General features: G+C 35.6%; 1 protein-coding gene across 1 annotated transcript in view; it reads right to left on the bottom strand.

The window, feature by feature from the left end:
• Positions 1-1,534: 1,534 nt before the first annotated feature.
• Positions 1,535-6,000, bottom strand: part of SLC25A46 (solute carrier family 25 member 46) — a 28,911-nt gene continuing 24,445 nt past the window's right edge. Inside the window, exon 9 of the transcript XR_008917971.1 lies at positions 1,535-5,370. The gene's annotated coding sequence lies outside the window, so the exon portion shown is untranslated. The remainder of the gene's footprint in view (positions 5,371-6,000) is intronic.

Here is a 6,000-nt window from a genome sequence, read left to right as displayed (position 1 = left end):
AGATCTGAAGGCCTCTGTGCAAAGAACCTGAAACTTGGAACAGTGCTCCCATCACCACAGATGCACACAAAGCCGAACTTTACAGTCTTTTAAGTTAAAAGAAAAGAAAAAGGCTACAAAATGGGCTAAAAACAAAAAATGAAACTCAATGTGTAAAATTATTTTGGTGACAAGGAAGACCAAAACACAAATTCAGAAAAAGATAAAAATAGTCAATACTGCTACATCCAAAGCCTCCAAGAAAAATGTAAATTTCCTTCTATGCACCCTGTCCCAAAATTAATGGAGGAGTTAAAAAAGGATTTTAAAAATCAAACAGAAGAGGTAGAAGAAAAATTGGGAAAAGAAATGAGAAGGATTCAGGAAAATCATAAAAATAATTTGGTAAATTTGGTAAAGAAGACACAAAAAATACTGAAAAAAATTAATACCTTAAAAAACAGAACAATTAGTAAAAGAGGCACAAAATAAAAACAATGAAAAAGACTCCTTAAAAAAGCAGAATTGGCCAATTGGAAAAAGATATATAAATATGCTCTGAAGACAATTTCTTTAAAGGCATAATTGGCCATAAAGAAAGAGGCACACAAATTCATTGAGAAAAGAATTCTTTACAAAGTAGAATAGGTGAGATGGGAAAATGGTACAAAAGCTTACTCAAGAAAATAATTTTAAAAATGATAATTAGGCAGGGGGCAGCTGGGTAGCACAGTGGATTGAGAGTCAGGCCTAGACACTTCTCAGCTGTGTGACCCTGGGCAAGTCACTTGACCCCCATTGCCTAGCCCTTACCACTCTCCTGCCTTAGAGCCAATACTCAGTATTGACTCCATGATGGAAGGTAAGGGTTTAAAAAAAAATAATTGGGCACTTGGAAGCTAATTACTCCATCAGACACCAAGAAACAATTAAAGTCAAAAGAATGAAAATTTTGAAAAAAAAAATGAAACATCACATGGGGGGAAACAACCAATCTAGAAAAGAAATCCAGGAGAGATGATTTACAAATTATTGGACTACCTCAAAGTCATGATTTTTTAAAAAAGAATTTAAACATCTTTCATGAAATCAAGGAAAACTGCCCTGATATTCTAGAAACAGAGGACAAAAAAAGAAATCAAAAGAATCCACTAATTACCTGCTAAAAGAGATCCCAAAAAGATAATTCCCAGGAATATTATAGCCAAATTCCAGAACTCCCAGATCAAGGAGAAAATATTGCAAGCAACCAAAAAGAAACAATTCAAATATCTTGGAGCCACAGTCAAGATAACATAAGACTTAATAGTTTCTACATTAAAAGATCAGAGGACCTGGAACATATTCCACAGCGCAAAGGAGCTAAGACTTCAACCAAAAATCACTTACCCAGCAAAATTAAGCATAATCTTTCAGGGGGAAAAGATGGGTATTCAATGAAATAGAGGACATTCTGTTGTAGTGAAAATTTCACCTTTTAAGATTGTTATATTAAAACTGTGGCCCCCAAGGAATTTACTTATAAAATTCCTAAAATGAAACACTCAAGTCAGGATGGAATTTATCGTGGGTTTAATCACAATGAGAGTAAGAAAAAGGAGAGGGAGAGAAGGAGAAAGGAGAAAAAGGAAAAGGGTTTACTCAACCTCTAGCAGGGAGCCAGAAGGAGTTAGGCCCAAAGGGGCCAAGGTAAAGACGGAAACAGCCCTTGACTCACGTGACCAATCTTAAGGGAAGCTGTCTGCGGGCCTCCTCCCTGTCCAAGCTCCTCACATGAACTGGCATCTAGCTCTCTCCACAGGAAGTGAGTGAATTCCAGAGGCTGTTCCCTACCTCACTTCCTGTGCCTCACAAGTGCCAATGGTGGCTCTAGCTTGGCTTAGGATAGCCCAGGTGGGCAGTTAGTTATTTCTGATTTGTCATTGACTAGCACATGCCCATGTAGTGTGGGTGTGCACAATTTTGGGGTGCTAGACCAAGATGGAGATTTTTTAAATTCACAATCCCCCCTGATGATGATTGGGGGACTACTCTCCCCAATTGATCACTAAACATAAGCGTACTGCACCCCCAAAAATTCTAACTGTAAGTGTATACAAAGTTTTTACCCACAAAGAGGAAAACTATAATAGTTGTAGATATGGGGAAATAGAGGAGAGAGAAAGACAGCAAACCAATGTTTTGCTGGGCGCATTGACAAAAGCCAATTAGGAGGCAGTTCCCCTTTGGCATAAGAGTGTACATTAAAAAAATGTTCAATCAACCACACCCCAAGGTTCATTCTGGATTCAGTTAGTTAGCAAGCTTCTTCTCTGAAGCTCTATCTTGAACAAAATTTAAATCTTGGATTTTATGAAATACAATTCAAACATTCCTGATGAAAAGACTAAAGCTGAATAGAAAATTTGACTCTCAAATGCAAGACTCAAGAGAAACATAAAAGGTAAACAGGAAAGAAAAATCAAAAGACATTCAATAAAGTAAAACTATATGCATACTTACATGGAAAGATAATTCTTATATAACTCCTAAGTATATATACTTATTAGGGCAGTTAGAAGGAATATACATAGACAGTGGGCAAGGAGGTAAAGTAAATATGATCTCTAAAAATTTAAATTAAATGAAAGCATGAGAAAAAGGAATGCATTGGGAGAAGGGGGAAAGGAAAAATAGGATGAAGTAATTGCACATAAAAGAGGCATGAAAGAGCTTTTACATTGAAGGGGAAGATGAGGGGGATGGGGAGGCCCTTACGCTCATTGAACCTTACTCTCATTTTTATTGGCTCATTGAGAGAAGAACATACACAATCACATTGAAATCATTTACCCTACAGGAAAGCAGGAGGGAAATGGGATAAGAAAAGGGGAGTGGGGATGATAGAAAAGGGCAAGTTGGAGGATAAGGTGGTCAGAAACGAAACAGGGGTAAATAGGATGGAAAGTAATACACAGTAATCATAATGGTGCAAAAAAAAAATTACAATAAGTGTAATAAAGGCCTCATTTCTCAAATACTTAGAAAAATGAGTTGGATATATAAGAATACAAGTCATTCCCCAAATCCCAAGTGGTCAAAAGATATAAAATAGTCAGTTCTCAAAGTAATTAATCCTGCAAAAAATGCTCTAAGTCACTATTAATTAGAGAAATGCAAATTAAAACAATTCTGAAGTACCACCCCATACCTATCAGATTGGCCATTATGACAGAAAAGGAAAATGACAAAACCTTGGAGAGGATATGGGAAATTTGAGATATTAATCTATTGTTCTGGCTGTTGTGAACTGATTCAACTGTTATGGAGAGCAATTTGGACCTATGCCTGGAGAACTAAAACAGTTGAATACAATACTAGGTTTGAATCCCAAAGAAATTTTTTTTTAAAAGGAGTAGATGGGAGGACTTATATGTACAAAAATATTTAAAGCATTTCTTTTTGTGGAGGCAAAGAATTGGAAAGTGAGGGGATACCTATCAATTGGGGAATGGCTGAGTAAGTTATAGTTAGATGACTATAATGGAATATGATTGTGCTATTAAAAATGACAAGGAGAAGGAGCTCAGAAAAACCTGGAAAGACTTACAAGGACTAAAGCAGAGTGGAATAAGCAGAACCAGGAGAACATTGTACAGTGACAGGAATAGTTTCCAATAAACAACTGTGAATAACATCTATTCTTAGCAATACAATGACCCAAAACTATCTCAAAGGCTTCATCATTAAAAAAAAAATGTCATCTGGTTCCAGAAAAAGAACTGATGGAGTCTGAATCCAGACCAAAGCAAACTTTTTTCACTTTCTTAATTCTTTTTTTATTTCCTTCTACAAAAGAATTAATAAGGGAAAATGTTTTACATGATTGCACATGTAAAATCCACATGAGATGGCTTACCATTTGAAGGTAAAGGAGGAAAGAAGGGAGAGAATTCAAGACTCAAAATTCCTTTTAAAATATTGGAAACTGTTTTTACATGTAATTGGGGGAAATTTAAATTAAAAAAAAGAAATGCCTGGAAGTTCTCTATTTCATTAATGATTTGCTGGGTCACTAATTTCAAAGGCTTTGCCTTTTTGAGTATTATATTCCAAGTTATCTGCTTCTTTAATAGCTTCTAAATTGCATATCATCCTGATACTGGCTCCTTGGTACATGAAGTCTTTCTGGCTGCTTGCATTATTTTTTCTTTGACTTTTGGTTATAATATGCCTGAGAGTTTTCATTTTGGAGTTTCTTTCAGGAGGTATTGATTGGATTCTTTCATTTTTAATTTTACTTTACCCTCTGTTTCTAAGATGTTGGGGAATTTGCATTTTTTTAAATGATTTCTAGAAATATGATGTCTAGGTTCTTTCATTTGGGGCATTCAAATTATCTGATGATTCTTAAAATTTTCAGTCATTCTTTTCTTCTGTGGTTGTTTCTTGAGCATTCCTGTCATAAAAATAACTTGATGGTGGAATTGGGGGTTTTTGTTTGTTTGTTTGCATATTCTTTCAGTTGACTTTCTGACTTTGGAGTCTTATTGCTGATTTCTTTGTGGCTTCAAGTTTTCATATCTCTCAAAGTAGTCTGAACCAGGGCAAGGTTTGATGCTGCATCCCTAAACTTGGGTCTAAACAATAGTAGAACTGGAAACAGTCAATCTATTAGCTGGGAAGATCTGCTAGTTCAGAGGGAAAGTGTTGGTCTTTTCAAGATATTATTCTGTAGATTTCAGATTGGGTTAGAAGCTAGAGTTGAGGCCATACTCAACTCCTGGGATCTAATGTAAAAAAATAGACTCGAATACAGGACTACAATCCCCACGAGCCTTTGCAGCATTCTGGGGAAGTGGAGCAAAGGCAGTGGAGCAAAGGCTCATGGGGATTGTAGTCCTGTATTCGAGTCTATTTTTTACATTAAACCACACAGAACTGTTTGCTTCTGTACTTGATCCTTGCTCAATATACTGCCCAAGTCCCATTGATACTTATCTGAGTCCACCCCAGATTTGCATAGTAAGTGGCAAAGCTGCCAGTCGGCATCTGTTTTTGTACTCAATGGCCCAGTATGAGTCTAGAACATCTTTTCCCAGTTGATACATTCCTTGAGCATAGGAATGCTCTGTGTCCTGGGATCCTGGCCAAATTTCATCCCTCTTCTCCACAGATAGTTCAGTCTGTCCTTTTGGTTAACCTTGGCTAGAAAAATGACTCATTATAACTTTTCCTTTGAATTGGCCATCAGAATTTGGTCTGGTTAGAATTTTGTTTTTTAATTAGTTTTGCTTTCTAGGAGAGATTATCTGTAGTATTTTTGGTTGGAGTGCTCCTGGAAGATGTTGCTACAACTGAATCTTGAAGGAAGCCAGAGTCTAAGAGGCAGCGTTGGGGATGACAGGTATTCTAGAGATAGAGAACAGTCAATGAAAAGATAAGGAGGGAATAGAATATCATGTGTAATAAATAGCAAGTAGGCCAGTAGGGCTCCACCATAAAATTCATTCTGTTTTGGACATATTGAGTTTGATTTAAACATCTGATTTAAAATATCAAATAGACAATTGGTAAGGCAACACTGATAGAATATCCTAATCCCTTCACCCATGCTTCACCTTTTCTCAGGGAGTTTTTTTCTTAAAAGTTTGAAAATTGATTAGCTAGAGAAAATAAGGACTCACTCAGGATGTTGACAGCCCTTTTTGATTCTTTGAGTACAAAAACACAGGGGGGACCATAATGGCCAAGAAACTTTGTTCAACTTAATCTGGGGTATCCTCATTATATCCTCACTGAGAATTTTTCTTCTGCTATTCCCCTTCTGTTAACTGTTGAATGACATTCAAGTGTTTCATTTTATTCTAATATAGCATTAATCGATTACATATTAATTATTTAAATTAATCAATTATATTCTATATATTTATTATATATAATTATAACATGCAAAATAAATAATAAATCAAAGAAATACATAATATATAATATTAAATTAAAATGTTAAATATTAAAATATTACTCTAATATAATAATCAC

Source organism: Monodelphis domestica, chromosome 3 (assembly GCF_027887165.1).
Source record: "Monodelphis domestica isolate mMonDom1 chromosome 3, mMonDom1.pri, whole genome shotgun sequence".
In the NCBI taxonomy this organism is placed as follows: Eukaryota; Metazoa; Chordata; class Mammalia; order Didelphimorphia; family Didelphidae; genus Monodelphis; species Monodelphis domestica.
The sequence above is the reverse complement of the archived record's forward strand: the minus strand, read 5'-3'. Positions and strand labels throughout refer to the sequence as shown.